Raw genomic sequence first — 18,480 nt, forward strand, 5'->3', positions numbered from 1 at the left:
TCACAAACCACACCTCTTTTGTGGAGATATATAACATTCATAGATATTTTGTTTTGTTTATGTACTGGTTCCCGGATATGATCTCTATGTTGCATCTCATAGAGACATAACTTGGGAACGTTACCAGTATAAATACACAGAGATAGCGGCCAAACTGAATTCTGCAGAAGACCCAAAGTGAAGGGAGGGTAGTACAGAATTTTAGTATAAGTTTAAATCTTAGAAGTTCAAGGCATATAAATGTTGAAAATATGCCGCACAGCCCTATGTTTTGACCTTTGAAAAAAATTGTGGTGCATATGAATTTATTATTGGATATATATTTTTACGAAACTTCATAGTAAAGATGGAACAGTTTTAGCCATAAAAGGAGTTCTTACAGGAAATTGCATTGTCTATATTTACAGAAGTGCAACCTACAAATATTTAATACCTAAAAAATTTATTTGAAAACACAATTTACATTATAAAATTAATTTCAACCTAGATGTGTCGGAACGACACAAATGGCCTAGTTCCCTAAAAAGCTTGAAGCCATTTTTAGGAATGGAAATTTGAGAATGAAAAGCCGTATAACTATTGTTTTCACAAAATTTTCCAAGTCCAAAGCCCTTTATTTCGGCACAAGTCAGCAGAGCGGAACCAAACATACACTCAACTTGTAACTCATCATAGTAGACATACTAAAAATAATCTCAATATGTGAAGGCGTTTAGAAAAAAAGTCTGTATAATTGCCATTTCACGAAATTTTCAAAGTCAAAAACCTGTAATTAAGGCAAAAATCAGTGGAGCGGTACCAAAAGTAAACTCAATCCTAAAAATCAGCTCCAAACGTGTGAAGGCATTTTGAATAAAAGTCTGTAGAAATGTTATTTTCACGAAATTTTCAAAAGAAGTCCAAAGCCCCTTATTTTGGCAAAAATTAGCGGAGCAGCACCAAACGCAAACTTGATCTGTAACTCATCATAGTATTCTCACATACTAAAAATCAGCTCATTCTAATGCAATTCATTTAGAACAATAATTTTCATTGGACGTTGACAAATATTTTTAAGGGTTAGATTCCACATTCTACTAGTCCGTAACTAAGAAAAGCCACCATTTTGAATTCCCAATTTTTTTGGTATGTAATGTCTCAAAAAATAAACAAAAAAGTCACATTTTGTGACTCAAAATCTTCTTTGTCAATATTTAAACAATTCAGAAGCTTACGAAAAGTATAACTATGTCTAATGTTTGACATTGGGACTTAATACCCATGACGTCACATTGTTAAGATGCCAAAGACGATGTAGCACTTTTTCATTTATGGCATTTTTAAGCCAAACTATTTACTAAAATGGAATTCTATGCAACATTAGAATGGAGATAACTGTATTGTATTTTAAGCTTGGCCTTTGTAAAACTTTATTTTACTGTCACAAATATGCATTTACCTAGCTCCACTCTGCGTCTCTAGATAAACTCAATTTGTGACAGTAAAATCTACTTTTACAAAGGCAAAGCTTAAAATACAATACAGTTATCTCCTAAATATGTGAATGTGTTTAGAAAAAAAATATATAACTGTTGGTTGCGGAATGACAGAATGATGGATAAGGGTCAAACTTTGTGGCAGCGGGCCATAAAAATTTAGACTGCACTAAGAAGTTTATTCGAGTTCTTTAGTATATTGACCAAGTATCTTAACACATGAGTACTGGCAGTATTATTTTTAAGCCAATCTTAACCACTTAAATCCAAGGCTAAATAGGGGTATGAAACATATCAGACAGGCCAAATTTACTGATTTATAGGGGATTCCCTCATGAGAGGTGTCATCGAAACTTATGACATGTATAAGAGATGTTTTAAGTCTTCTTGTTCTTAAAATCCTTGATGAAAGTTTTGAAAAGTTGGCAGGTATGATATGTATGATATGCCATAGGTTAATACAACATTTAATATCATCATACACTGTTGGACATCTGGAATGAAAAATAGTTATCTGACTAATATGTTGTATCAGTGTATGATTAAGCCTCATATTTAATGGGTCTATTACAAAATCACTAGCGGTCCCATTAGTCTTTAAGCTAATTATCTTTGATCTAAAGAAACAGTAGACATAATTTTTCTTATTGTTGAAGCCGTACGGTTGCCTATAATTGCTTACATCCATTTTTTTTTAACTTTGGTGGATAGTTGCCTCATTGGCAAGCATACCACATCTCCTTATTTTTATTCTATTGATAGTTGCAGGTTTTTAATTGAAAAAGAACAATTGAATTTCTGTCAGGTGTGGCTTGTTAAGACCACATTTCACCATGATTTTTATGATTTTGAAAAAATTGCAATGTTAGTTTCTCTCAGCTTATGAGTTTTGAATGTCACCTTGGTATCTTCAACATTCCAATGCATGGGTTAACTGAAATATTTCACGGTGACTGGCAAATCTTTAACTTTCACACACTTCTTTATGTAAAAATAAATGTAGACATATAGATATGTCTAGCCAGAGTGACCTCATCACAAACTTTAACAATTATTGATGCCATTAATCCCTAAAACAACACTTTAAGGTCTCATGTCCATGACTTTCATTGCAGGCTAGACAAAAATATGAAAATCAGGCAATCATTTGTCAACAATTTAAAATAAAGCTTTTAGATACATGTAATAGTGAGATGACAGTTATATGAACACACCAGTAATCTTAGTACTATGACGTATACTCTATGGTTTATTTGATTAAAAAAAACCTTGCTAGCCTTGGCTATCAGACTAATATTGTCATATTCCAATATATGTAAATCATGAGGACATCAAGGCCAGCTGTTATCAGTGAAGAATGGTTCTGTCATACAATATAAATGATATCAATTTAGAATAAAATAATTTCCCTCCCAAATTTTCCTCAAGTCGGTACTTTCCAATCAACTTGAAAGAATTAGCCATTTTATGGGTTATATACGAACCGAACCGTGGGAATAACCACAAGATATCATGATATATTATATGGGCAGTTTATTGATATACATGTAAATGACATTTACTCCGTAACAGAGTTCTTGTAAAGTGTCAGTCAGGATCATTCAAATGATAAAAATTGAAAATATCAGTCATGGTGATGTTACAATGTCTGTCCGTCTGACAAAAGGGAGTGAATTTTTCAATAGGATTATAGGCTTGGACTGATGCAACTATATTTTGGACTGACAAGTTTCAAACAATGTCAGTCTGTCCCAAAATTTCTTTTCAGTAACTATAACATAATATTATTTTCTTACCAAACAAATGACTAGAATTGCTGGCATTGTACAAGCCAATATAATCAGTTCCCAATTTTGGATTTCGAAAATGGACTCCTTGAATGAATTTCTAATAATGATGAGAATAATATCATCTGGAACCAGATCCACATAACTTATTTTACATTTGAACCTAAAAGTTTAAACCTTTAATTAAAATTCCAAATTAACCTTAATCCACATCTAAACATGGTACTAATATATTACAATGAAAATGGAGTACAGATCACACATTAAAATTTTAAACTTTTTTTGTTTGAAAATTGGACCTGACTTCAGCTAAGTATTCAATAACCTATACACATAAGACCTGCAACAAAATAACCTCTACACATAAGACAGACTTGCTATAAAATAACCTCAACACATCAGACCTACAACAAAATAACCTCTACACATAAGATAGACTTGCTATAAAATAAACTCAACACATCAGACTTGCAACAAAATAACCTCTTCACACAAGACCTGCAAACAATAACCACTCCACATAAGACTTGCAACAAAATAACCTCGACACATAAAACCTGCAACAAAATAACTTCTACACATAAGACCTGCAACAAAATAACCTCTACACATAAGATAGACTTGCTATAAAATAAACTCAACACATCAGACTTGCAACAAAATAACCTCTTCACACAAGACCTGCAAACAATAACCACTCCACATAAGACTTGCAACAAAATAACCTCGACACATAAAACCTGCAACAAAATAACTTCTACACATAAGACCTGCAACAAAATAACCTCTACACATAAGATAGACTTGCTATAAAATAAACTCAACACATCAGACTTGCAACAAAATAATCTCTTCACACAAGACCTGCAAACAATAACCACTCCACATAAGACTTGCAACAAAATAACCTCTACACATTAGACTTGCAAAAAATAACCTCTACACATAAGATTTGAAAATCAAAGTACTGAAGTACTGAACATCGGATGACCACAAGTTCTTGAGGATGGTCAAAAGCACTTGTCTCAGAAAAAAACAACATATCTCTTTACCTGAAACTGAGGTTAATGTACAGAGATATATTTTTTTCTGAGACAAGTTCGTGCGTGGATGATGAATAAATGACAGGAAATTCAACTTCACCGTTATAACTATTATATTGTAGTGATACAAATCAGTATACACTGATTTGTTGTTTATATTATATTAAAATAACAGTTACATATATATATGATTTGAATCCATTTGTATATCATTCTTTTCTACTATTCTAAAAATAGTGCAATGCAAGTGCATGGTGGACACTTTTCTGTAAAAATTCGATTTTTCTAAGATTGGATACGAGTAGGCATTCATATTTTCCCGCAAAAACAATTACAGAGTTACCGGTCCTTGACGGTATTTTCACAAAACGTTCTTTGAGATACTCTTCCGCATGCTTTAACACAATTTTTCGGTACGTGTGCATTGATATTATCAATGATTTTTTACTTATATATATATATCTAACTACAAAACATTTTCATATTATTAATTTATGTTGTAAACAAAAATATTTTTATCGGTATTCATTGAAGAGATGTATTTATATCAAACGATAAGGAATGTTATTTTGCACTCGTTTATGTGCGCATATTTATCATGTTTATAGATCGGTTACAAACCCAAAACTAATTTACATAATGGAAATCTAGGCGATAGCAATACATCGGATTGACCTCAAGGTCATCGCGATGTAAAAATATAATAGAGGACAATGAATGGAATGATAGACACATCTATAAACAAAAGGTTCAGGGATATAGAGAACAAATTTTTTTTTTATCCTGCAACTTAACCTTTTTTTTCCATTTCCTTCCCAACCAACCATTGAATTTGTTTTAAAACGAGAATCCTGAAGAGGAGCTGAAATTGAACTGTGTTTGAATGTAACCATTCGGCCACAATAGAAGAAGGATACCAAGAGACTATATACGTATACTATCCATGACTATGTTTCTGTGTAAAACACAAAGACCTCATGTGTTATCTAGTCTAGTAATCAAGTATTGATGTAAAAGTATCAATAATAACATATGATGATATTACTTTATAATAAACCTATAACAAACATCTTATTTAGACTACATCAAATTCTTGTAGACCAATCCAGTACACCACCTAGATATAAAAGGTAACCTTTACTGTTCTATTAAGAATGAGAAATGTATCGTAGGCAACTATTTCAATTCTTTGTTTAGAATGGTCAAAGTCACATTAAATTCCAGCTATTGCAAATGAAATATAACTCCATACAATGGAATCAACAACACGTCAATACAACAGAGTTGGACAATGGCGATGATAGGAAAAGTGCAAAATGTAATAAACATGTAATTCATGGCATTCTGGTGTCTGTCACTATTTATTTCAGCAGTAAATCTGTGATCTGGAAACTTTGATAGGAAACATGCATGGAAGACATTTAAGGTTCCAATAAAGTTTTCCATAAAAAGCAATAATTTCAAATAATGTGGTAAATATCCTGACTGATAGGCTTAAAAATTAATCAAACATATTAGTAACGATAGAAACTATTAATCAAATCCTTTATTTAACAATAAAATGGTGGTTAATAGATATATCAATATTAGCAAAAGGTCAGAGAATTACACATGTATGGAAGATGTTAGCAGTAGAAAAAGGTCTGTCAGAATTAAACATATACATAAGATATTTTTAGCAGCAAGAAAGGGTAGACTAGAATTACAAATGTACAGAATATGTTAGCAGTAGGAAAAGGTCAGAGAATTACATATTAACGCAAGATATTAGCAGTAGGAAAAGGTCAGCTAGAATTACACATGTACAGAAATTGTTAGCAGTAGGAAAAGGTCAACCTTCCTATTTCCTATGTCAGAATTTACATCTACGTGTCTCTGTTTAAGGGGGAAATTGTACTTTATTTTAACTATATACAGGTGCATTATGATTCTTATACTAGGATATAATCCAAATGTATAAAACATTAAGGAAATGAAAATAGAAGAGTCTCATATGGCATTATTGAAATGTAGTTATTTGATAAAAGCTATTACAATCATCTAAAGGTATGGTATGATTATAGGTTTTCTGTGTCAAGATAGATATGTAGTTTGTGTTGTGACCAGGAAGTGCCCATAAAAATTACAGTTGAGGATTCTTTGTCAATTTGAATATTTTGCAGCCCTTTTTAAGTAGAAATGTTGCATCTCCTATTTGTGGGTCTAATAAAAGAAAGCTCACTTAAAACTTTATTCTGAAAAATTTCCTTTGATCTTAGTATGAAAAGTTTTTGCCTTGCGCTACTCAAGTAAGACAGTTTTTTGCAGACAAGAAGAAAGAGAAAGTGATGACATCATAAGCCATACGTTACTGATGTTGCCTTAAGTAAATAAGCAATTAACAAATTATTTGTTTTTTTAAACTTGATACATTTCTGTTGCTCTTCCATAAGACGAGGATGAGAAAATTTATCTTTGTCTGAAAAAAACATAAATAATCTATAATTAGAGGCAAGAACTACCTTCATGTAATGTCACTATTAGCAAGACTGACCTCAACACTTGGACCAATGACAGAAAATGACCTCCAAGCTTGAAGAATATGATGCTATAAGTTAGATTGACTTTCACAACTACTTATACTCCAACAGGTCAGCTTTACTTCCATTCTTAAAGCATTGTCATTATAGGAGAGTTTCTCATCAATTATCAGCTTTGGTCAAACATAATATGCCAGTTAAAATGACCAGATTCAAACAAAATTTGGAAATTTCCATTTCACTGGAATAAAGCAAAAGGGGTTAGACTCATTTTAATGCCTATAACTATGATGCAATGATACTGCATATCAATTATTAAGGGCCCACTATAAGTACCTCTTCAAAAATAAAACTAATCACACAACTAAGCATTAGAACATAGTAAAATTACCAGCCATTGGTGCCAATTCTGAAGGGTAGGTCCTTACTCTGTTTTAAAATAACCTGCATTCATGAATACTTCCATTCCATAAATTATAGGTAAATCAAAACATATTAACAAAACCTATAACAATTGATATGCTTTCAAGTGTAACGTACATGTATACTAAAATTATCATCCTGGAACCATCAATGTCCCTTTAATTCCAGACCAAATGCAATCTATAGAAGAATACTTCCAATAGAAAGCATGACACACTTTTGAAAGGGTACTCTGGAATTTTCATAAATATGTATAGCAGCTTTCAGTGATGTAATAATGCCAAATATTCAATGTTAATCCACATGGAAAACATTTTCACTGATATTATTTTGAAACAGTATAATATCAGAAACATATAGAATCACTTTGAATTTCAATATGTATTTCGATTTCTAGATATTTAAATAGTAATTCCTCTTTAGAGTAATTAAGGATTGGCTTGATAATTAATTGGATCTGTTCCATTAAATTGCATTAGTAGTTTTAAGCCCGATAAATCTCCTACAATTCTAAAGAGATAAAAGTTCCGTCCCTAAAGATCAACACTTAAATTGCTGATGAATTGTTGTAAAATAAAAATAGTTCTGAGGCAACATCTGAATGCAAAGTTTGAAATATACATATAAGATCATGAATAACCAATGGGACAAACAACGTCAAAGGAAAATAAAACAAACATTGGATAAATACTCTATTATTCTGTAGACAATTTTGTCAACAGATTATTTCTACTTGCAAGGCAGTGTGTGCTTAGGGTTATGGACATTACACTGAACATTATGACCAGTAAGTAATCTCTGTTTACTGGGTTGCACAACTGTCCTAAATTAGTAATAGTTCTACTTTTCTGTGGATTTATTTTTTATTTATTTTTAAGGATATTTGATTTTGTAGTTTTTGCCAAAGTCTGCAGACTCTGCACCGAAGCCTAAAGAAAATGTGTACTTGGTTGAACATTTACATTTGTGGTTACCTATACCCACAAAATCCTTGAAAATTGGTAGCCCACAATAAATACTGTAAATTCAGAAATTATTGCGATGTTTTTATTATTGCGAAAAATGCGACAGGGTTATAATCGCAATAATTTAAACTCGCATTTTGAAATTTTTTATATGAATGAAATAGGATTTTTCTCAATATCGCAAAAATTAAAATCGCATTTTAGTCTAAAATGACAAAATCGCAATAATAAATGCACGCAATAATTTCTGAATTTACAGTAAATCAGCAATTTATGTCGGGATTTTTTATCAACAACAATAAAAATATCATTATCTAACTGTTGTATAGCTGTCATTGTTGTAGTGTTGCCAGGTACAGTACAAAAGTGCTGTCTAGAGATTGTCATGTTCTATAATTTCATGCAGTGTAAGTCCAAGTTGTAAAGTTGTCAGTATTGTAGTTGTATCTGGAGATGTCAGTACTATGGTGTTGTCTGGAGATTATGTAAGCGCTGTAGTGTTGTCTGGAGATTGTGTAAGTGCTGTAGTGTTGTCTGGAGATTTCAGTGTTCTATTATTTTAATGAGTTTAAGTTAATGTTGTATAGTTGTCAGTACTGTAGTGTTGTCTGGAGATTATATCAGAACTGTAGTGTTGTCATGAGATGTCAGTACTATAATGTTATCTAGAGATTGTCAGTGTTCTATTATTTTAGGAAGTTTAAGTCAGTGGTGTATAGTTGTCAGCACTGTAGTGTTGTCTACAGACTGTCAGTGTTTTATCATTTCAAGCAGTTTAATTCAGTGTTGTATAGTTGTCAGTACTGTAGTGTTGTCTAGAGATTATATCAGAACAATAGTGTTGTCTGGAGATTATATCAGTACTGTAGTGTTGTCTGGAGATTATATCAGAAAAATAGTGTTGTCTGGAGATTATATCAGTACTGTAGTGTTGTCTAGAGATTATCAGTATTCTAATATTTTAAGGAGTTTAAATCAGTGTGGTATAGTTGTCAGTGCTGTAGCATTTTTGGAGATTATATCAATACTGTAGTGTTGTCTAGAGATTATTAGTATTCTAATATCTTAAGGAGTTTAAGTCTGTGTGGTATAGTTATTAGTGCTGTAGTGTTGTCTAGAGATGATGTCACAGCATTATAACTGTATGCTGTATCAAAAGATAATTTACAAACTACCTAATTTTTTGACCCACATGTCTTCTACATGTTTTTTAATTGTGTTTTAATATTCAGGTTAAAAAATATAACCAGGCAATCGGACAATAAAATGCTTCGCTGGGCGCAGCTTGATACGACCGCAGAGGTCGAACCCTGAACAGTTGGGGCAAGTATGGACACAACATTCAAGCTTGATACAGCTCTGAATTTGGATTGTGATTAAATATTTGACACAGCATAGGTTTCTGACACAGAAAGAATGTGGTCTAAGAACTTCAATTTTTTTAATTTACCTATTATGGTCCAATGTCCAAAATCAAAATACATGGTTAGATTCAGCATATCAAAGAACCCCATATATTCAATTTTTGTTGAAATCAAACAAAGTTTAATTTTGGACCCCAACTTGGACAAACTTGAAACTGATCCCATAATCAAAAATCTAAACACATGTTTAGATTCAGCATATCAAAGTACCCGAAGAATTCAATTTTTGTTAAAATCAAACTAAGTTTAATTTTGGACCCTTTGGACCTTAATGTAGACAAATTTAAAAAATGGGACCCTAAATTAAAAATCTAAAAACACAGTTAGATTTGGCATATCAAAGAACCCCAATAATTCAATTTTTGATGAAATCAAACAAAGTTTAATTTTGGACCCTTTTGACCTCAATATGAACCAATTTGATAGCGGGCCCACAAATAAAAAATCTAAATACATGGTAAGATTCAGCATATCAAAGAACCCCATATATTCAATTTTTGTTGAAATAAAAAAAAGTTTAATTTTGGACCCTTTGGACCTCAATGTGGACCAATTTAAAAACGGGGCCCAAAATCCAAAAACTTAATACACGGTTAGATTCAGCATATTAAAGAACCCCAAGAATTCAAGAATAAAACCCCATTGAAATTGATCAAGAAATAAGCAATTTATACGAAGTATCTTCTTTTGCACAATACTGTGCAATTGAATATTTCTTGCTATTGCGCAATACTGTACAATTGACAATTTCTTGCTATTGCGCAATATTGTGCTATTGGATATTTCTTGCTATTGCGCAATACTGTTAAATTGAAGATTTCTTGCTATTGCGCAATACTGTGCAATTGAAGATTTCTTGCTATTGTGCAATACTGTGCAATTGAAAATTTCTTGCTATTGCACAATACTTATTATATAATAATTTACACATCCTGTTTGGTGTGTATCTCCTACCATATCATTATTATTTGCTTTTAAATATAAATCAGAAATAACCAACTTAAAATGGAAAATTTTAAAAGAAAAAAAAAAGGAAAAAAAGAAAAAAAAAAAAAAAAAAAATCCCCCCCCCCCCAATTTTTTGAACCCCCTTATGATTCATCACCCCCAAACTCAATCCCAGCCTTCCCTTTGTGGTATGGTACCTTGCAGTACAATTTCAGAGAGATCCATACACTTGAACACAAGTTATTGTCTGGAAACTAGAAAAATGCTTATTTTTGGCCCCTTTTTGGCCCCCAATTCCTAAACGTTTCGGGCAATTACCCCCAAACTCAATTCCAGCTTTCCCTTTGTGATATGGAACCTTGTAGTACAATTTCAGAAATATCCAAACACTTACACACAAGTTATTGTCATGAAACTAGAAAAATGCTTGTTTTTTGCCCCTTTTTTGGCCCCTAATTCCTAAAATTTTGAGGCAATTACCCCCAAAATCAATTACAGCCTTCCCTTTGTGATATGGAACCTTGTGGTACAATGTCAGAGAGATCCATACACTTACACACAAGTTATTGTCTGAAAGTTACAAAAATGCTTATTTTTGGCCCCTTTTTGGCCCCTAATTCCTTAACTGTTGGTACCATAACCCCCAAAATCAATCCCAACCTTCCTTTTGTGGTATTGAACCTTATGGTGAAATTTCATGGAGATCCATTCACTTAAACTAAAGTTAGAGTGCGAAAACCAATGTGTCTTCGGACGACGACGACGACGACGACGACGACGACGACGACGCCAACGTCATACCAATATACGACCAAAAAATTTTTAATTTTTGCGGTCGTATAAAAATAGATGACATTGATTTTATATCTTTAATAAGACATTTTAGACTGACAACAATGATTATCCTTATCATTCAATTCTATTTCAATTAATTATAAGCCTGTCCATAGCTGCCAAATAAATTTTTGAAATCCCATTTATAAACTGTTGGAGACAGAATAAATAGTCAGGATTATCCCTTTTCAAAAATAATTCCTGACTATTGTTTGCCTGTTTCTAAACATCCGGTTACAACTGTGTAAACTTTTGACCTGTTTCTGAGCTTTAATGTCCTGTTGTGATTACACTTTTGAGTATATTTTGGATGAAAAAAGTATGAGCACACTAAAATAACAACTTTATGTTTGAAAGGAATATTTAAATAGATATAAGAAAGCTGTTCTAAAATCATTGTGTTGTCATATTGCTGTGCCCAATGTTTTAAATATGGATGGAAAACTGCATAAAATTAGCATTTTCTTCATTTCAGTGAAATATCCACATATCATGATGTAATTTAGATGCAATAACACAGCAAATCTTGTCTTATTCATTTATATTTCTTGATTTTTTGCATATACCCTATGTTATGAGGAAATTTGAAGTAACCGTATTTAAAAAATAAAATTATTGGAGGGCCAAAAATGAGCCTATATAATTATTCAATGCCCTTTCTCCTGTCTCAACTTACGTGTATTTACCTATTTGATTAATGATTTTTTTTGTCTAATTTGTTCTTGCCTTGACCATGCATGTAATACTTGCCACAGGACATTAAGTAACTAACAATCAAGTGTTGTTTTACTTGATATGCCTGTAGTTTTTATGTCAAGTTTCATTAGTAGCATGATTGAATGGGTAGTTCTGTCACTATAAATCAATAATCAATAATAAAATACACAGAATTGTACAGTTTTCAAAATTTGTTCTTAATAGAAAATCCTAATTACAATGGTCTGCCTTTTCAGAAACAATTTTACCCAATGGCACTGCTTATTCAAACTAGACATATTTTTTTGACAGATGCATTTAGTGACACCTATGACCTTGTCCTATTTGAAGGTAACAGGTCAATGGATTAGTAGGACAGTGTTTCGAGAGTAGATAAGTAGGTTCTCAAAATTTTCTACCAAAGGAATATATTACCTTAGCATTTGGAAAAACAATTCCGAATTTTAGGTCCTAAATGCTCTTCAACTTTGTACTTTATTGACCTTTTCAACTTTTTTAATTCAAGCGTCACTGATAGTGCTTTGTAGACAAAATCTGTTTCTGGCGTACAAAGTTTTGAGCCTGGTATCTATGATCAGTTTATTTACTTGATATACAAGCAACAGCAACAAGAAAGAAATGTAGCAGTTGCTACAGGTTAAGTCAGTTGATTAGAAGAAATATGATTTTGGCACGGAAATTGCAGAGAATCAAGGAATATCTCAATGGCCTCTCATTTTCCAGTAAAATAGAATGTTCAGATAGGCAAGCGTATATACAAAAATGTATATATAGTACAATGTATCTTACTACTTTCTAGTGAATACTTCTCGCGATAAAAATCAATAAGGCAGTCAAAATGAGTTCAGTCATTGTTACCAATAAGGCAGTCAAAATGAGTCCAGTCATTGTTACCAATAAGACGGTCAAAATGAGTCCAGTCATTGTTAGCAGGTATTTCACTGCCAAGAGCAGTTGTCCCCCACAATGTCTACTCTTGCAGGGTGATGGAAAACATTTCAGGATATATGGTCAAATCAAATAAATTCTCTGCCATTTAAGTAATTTAAATGCATTCAACAAATAAGGACGAAAATACTGGAATATATGTAATAAGCCATCTGTCAATTATATTAAATCTATTCAAATGTATTTAAAAAAACACCATCTCAAGTAAATGAAGTTTATATCATGCTCTTAAACATCAACATTTCTATGTTCCATTAGGTGACAATTTTATCCTTATTTTAGACAATTAAAGACACTTTTTTATTGTAAATATACCTAAGGTTATCTGAAATCATCTTATTGTCATATAATATTACATTTACATCCAATTAATTCAAACACCAATAACTTGTCAGTTCAGCCAAAAAAGACATCTTAATGAATATAAATGAGTGATAAATTTCCACTATATATCATCCAATTTTGATTGACAGCTGTCCATTGTTGTCTCCTAACAAGGTCTGAAGAACAAGAATACAGAATCATGACTGCTGAATTTAGATTTTTCCAAAAACAGAATATTTTTCTTCACCAAATAAGGACACAGGTTGGGGAAACCATTTTAAACATTTGCAATGTATATCAGTATTACCAGTATACTCCCTGAATACTTTCTATTTAAGAGTTTTTTACATCTCAAAATTTGAGAATTTTATGGTACACAGAGCATTTGATATGGTGATACCTGTATTTATGCATATATATGATGACTACATGCACACCCTGTTGAAAAAAATTAATTTTATCAAATCATTGTTATTCAAGTATAATTTTACATTTTTAGCCATGTTGGTCGAAAAGCAAGATCATTGAACAAATTTTTTAAACTAGAAAATGATGATTGTGGCCAAGTTTTTTTTCAATTGGCCTAGTAGTTTCAGAGGAGAAATGTTTTGTTAAATTTCATGGATGAAAATGACATTGTCAGACGACAATCCAAGTAAGGAGAATTGCTCTTTGGGTCAGGTGAGCTAAAAATAAGGAACATTTTTGTTGTAAATTTTAGCTCTTTCAAATACAATGTCAAAAGATGAAATACATTCATTTTTCTTCAAAATGCAACAATATTCATCATTGTTTTTTAGACATTAATTTGTGAATGAATAAAGTTTAACAGTAAAAAAAGTTATGCGTCAGAATTGAATTGGACAAGGTTTTACTATCATAGGTATCAGAGGTCAAAGTCACGGTCAGAGCTACCTGACTTTGGTATAATACACACACCCCATCCATAATGTGTCTGTTTACCAAGTTTGATCAACCTAAGTTCAATGGTTCAAAGTTATGCGCCAGACAAGAATCAAGAGGGATGGACAGACCAACAGACTGACACGGTGATTCCTATATAACCCCCAACTTTGATTGTGAGGGATATAAGTGGTGGTATAATAAGCCCTGTTTTTCATCTTGTTCCTTTAAATAATAATTTTTGACAAGCATCAGTAAATAAGAACACCTATTGCTATTTCATCACCACTGCTGGCCATCAGATGTTCCATAACTAAAATTTTAACATCATTAGAGAAAATGTCTGATGCAACAATGCAAAAGTGATTGTTGTACAACTTCAAAAGTTCTAGAGTCATAGATTGAGAAAAAGCAATTAAGTCTATTGCATTAGCATATTATAAATGAGCAAAGTATTCAGTAACCATCAGTCCTTGACTTTAGAACCATAAGCTTGACTTCTTATTTAATCAACAGTCATTACAGATCTACCGTATTATTACTGGATTTCTTTATGCAATTTAACAAACGAAAAGAAACGAGGACTTCATATGTGTAAACTTGATCAAAATTCTTTCAAGCCCCAGTCTGCCAATCCCTGATATGTCATTAAGACACTAAAATCAATGGGTAATACTTTGTAATGAGCTTTCTTTAACCACAGCCAGTCTTCAGAATGAAAATCTCGGACAATCTGATTGCATATGTCATACTTAATTAAGAACTTCCATGAGAAATAAAATGTATTTAATTCCAAGTTAGATAGTAATTTCCTAAATAAATTTTCCTGTTAATAATACCATATATAGTATTGAAAAAGGTGTTCAAAATGAAGCAACAGTGATTTGACAACATTTTTGTTTTCTGGCTGGATAGGTATAATACAGAAAACAAAGCAATAAATGTTCGACCAATAAAACAATGTTTAGAACTAATAACTTATAAAATGTCAATAAGATAGAAGTTTTCATATACAAGTCTAAACCTTTTTAAACAAGTGTTCCTTATAACAAAGTGAGTGGTAATATTATTTTGACATTAAATAACAGGATTTGGTAAGGATTATTTTTATTTCACTGCACTGACGTCATAATAACAACCTTTCACTGATGCAATGAGCTAGAATGTTTTACCAGTTGATAAGTTTGTAAAGGTGTTTCAAACTGCATTTTGGTTAAACTTTTTTTGCAATTGGTATTTTGAAAGGGCAAGCAAATCCTTCTGAATAAGCACATTGTAACGTATGACGTTATTGTATAGATTTCATAACTATCACAACGATTCAATATATTTTGCAATCCAAAAAGTATTTATTGAGATTCCACAACATTTAATGGTAACCTTTGGATATGGATTCAAAGCTGAAGTCAGTTCGTGCTGGACACAAAGGAGCCGTCACGAAACTACTGTTCAAATTTGACAAGTTAAAATCTTACACCAATACAGAAATTGAGAAGTGAAAGCTCTTTATGATGCCATCACACAGAAACAGAAAACATTGATTGACTTAAATAGCAGGCTCTTGGATCAAACATCAGAATCTGGAGCAGGAAATCACCAACTCAGATAAATATATGTATAAACTAGATTGCAAGCTTAGACAAATTTGCAAATTTACCAAGTCATTAAAATGTCACATGACGCATGTAATGTTGATCCTTCAAAAAGCAGACTTAACGCAAACGCATATAATTTCATGCACAAGGTCAGAGATGATATGAACACTTATGCAATAGACTCTATGAACGAGCAGTATTCAATTCATGCCCCTGCAGTACATACCCACCTGAAAATTATGTATCAACCCCCGTCAAAACTGAGATCGTCAAAAAGTAATTGATTATTCTATTATTACTAGGTCTCATTTCCAAATGATGAAATTCTTTCAAATTATATGACTGTTAAACTATTCCTACATGTATATAAAAATATACAGATGTTGTATGATTGTTTATGAGACATTACTATCCATCAAAGACCAAGGACAAGGATGAGACCTCTGTTTGTCACTATATGGCCTGCAATAATGAGCAAAACTGATACCATACCGTAAGCTGTTAAAACCCCAGGATAACAATTTAAAAGAGAAAACCAATGGCACAATTATATCAAAGTAGACAAATGGAGACAACTCTAACACAAAATATACTCTTAATCATTTAATTTACCTTTTTAACTTCTGGATGCTACATGTATCTTTATGTTATCTGATAAACAATTATATCACCAAAGGCTTAGAAATTCAAAAATACAGAAAAATTAGATTCTGTTATTCATAAAGTATATAATATTATAGGGTTACAATATATGTTGATTTCTTTGTTCATTAAAACCACAAAATAAAGTACCCAACAAAATACACACAATATACAAATTTCAATGACTTTCAAATTGTTAATATTGTAATTAAACCATCAATGAATAAAAATGAGGAGCAAAGTTCCATATTCAAGCTATCTTACTACAAATTGTGCTGTTTGAAAGGATATGATTTGCTGTTTGAATTTTCAGACTTAGTTACATAAATCAAAAGATCACAAAGAATAAAAGAAAGATACAAGAAGAATGTGTCTGAGGATACGAATGCACCTGCTCAAGCTTTGCAGAAACAAAAAAAATTGCAATTTTCAAAATAATTACCATACTCTAGAACGGTAAGTGACTCACTGCCCAAATTCGAACACTGTCTACGTGTTGTGGTTGTAAGCATTGTGTATGAGTTTCATAAGATTTAATTGAGTAAAACTTGTTAGAGTGCAGAAACGAAAATGGGACAAACGGAAGGACAGACAGTCAAGAGTAACACTTAATGCCTCTTGGCTTAGCATAATAAAAGAAGAATGTGTCTGAGGACACAAATGCCCCCACTCAAGCTTTCCAATTTTTAAAGTTAAAAGTGGGAGTAACTCTATAACCGTAAATGACTCACTGCCCAATTTGAACCCTTGTCTTCGTGTTGTGGTTGTTAGCATTGTGCAAAGGTGCCAACCCCTTTGAGTGCAATCAGTAAAAAGGCATTAAAATTTCCTTAATTTGTGTCTTTTTTCAGTAATATTTACGTAACATTTCATAATCAACTGTGCACCCAGTAATATGATTGCTTGGTTATTGGTTGCTTAACGTCCAGTGGCAAATATTTCATGCATGTTCAGGAAAAGAACACTTTACTAACAAATACAAAAGGTAGGTCATTTAATTAATAGAAGTCGCCCAGGATGAGAGTTGGGAAAATTGACACTGCCACTGGAAAATGAGGGTGTATGGGATATGGGACAGAACTTTAGCAGTGCAACAGGCCACCAACGGATTTCAAAAAGAGTTGTTTCAACGGTTCTTAAGAGTGTGTTGCACTCTTTCTTCAAGAGGAATATGAATTAACGTCCCCATTCCAACCGGATGTGGCTGCGTACTTGTACATCCACCACAGCCAAACGGACGCCACACTTTGGCAAGAGTAATACTGCCTAATGGAAGAAAACCTGTAGTGACCATATTTCTATTCCTCAGTCACACTTTTTGGGTGACTCTCAGTGACAAAATGGTTTTCTTTATTTATCAGAACTATGATTCAAGTTGATGATCAAATGAGGAATACTGACCATCGCGTCAAATGAAAATCCTTTTCATAATTATTTGCAAAAGGCATAATGGTACGGATTTCTAGTTTTCTTTCTATGCATTGAAATTTAAATTGTTCCATCAGACATTGCAAAATTGAAAACAATGACTGGTTTCATTCATTAATTATTCAAAATTAAACAAGAAATATATAGGTCGTTTTGTACTGGTAATCCCGATTGATTGCCGATTGCTAAACATCCAGTGGCAAATATTTCATGCATGTTCAGGACGAGAACAAGTAAACAATAAATTAAATAGGTAGGTCTTACAACAGAGGCCGCCCTGGATGAAGGTCGGGGGAAAATTTGTACCACGGGAAAATGAGGGTATATTGGATATGGACAGAAATTTGGCATTGCAACACGCCACCTACGGACCCCTCAAAGAGTTGTTGCAAGGGTTCTTAACGTGTTAAGAGCGTGGCACTCTCTACACGAGGCATCAGATTTAACGTCCTCATTCTGACTGGACGTGGCTGCGTACTAGATAAATCCAGCACAGCCAAACGGA

At 32.5% G+C, this 18,480-nt stretch overlaps 1 protein-coding gene across 2 annotated transcripts in view; it reads right to left on the reverse strand.

The window, feature by feature from the left end:
- LOC127736030 (transient receptor potential cation channel subfamily M member 3-like) overlaps positions 1–18,480 on the reverse strand; it is a 140,295-nt gene that overhangs the window by 92,397 nt on the left and 29,418 nt on the right. The gene's annotated exons all lie outside the window — the stretch shown is intronic.

This window comes from Mytilus californianus, unplaced genomic scaffold (genome assembly GCF_021869535.1).
Source record: "Mytilus californianus isolate M0D057914Y unplaced genomic scaffold, xbMytCali1.0.p SCAF_3, whole genome shotgun sequence".
Lineage (NCBI taxonomy): Eukaryota > Metazoa > Mollusca > Bivalvia > Mytilida > Mytilidae > Mytilus > Mytilus californianus.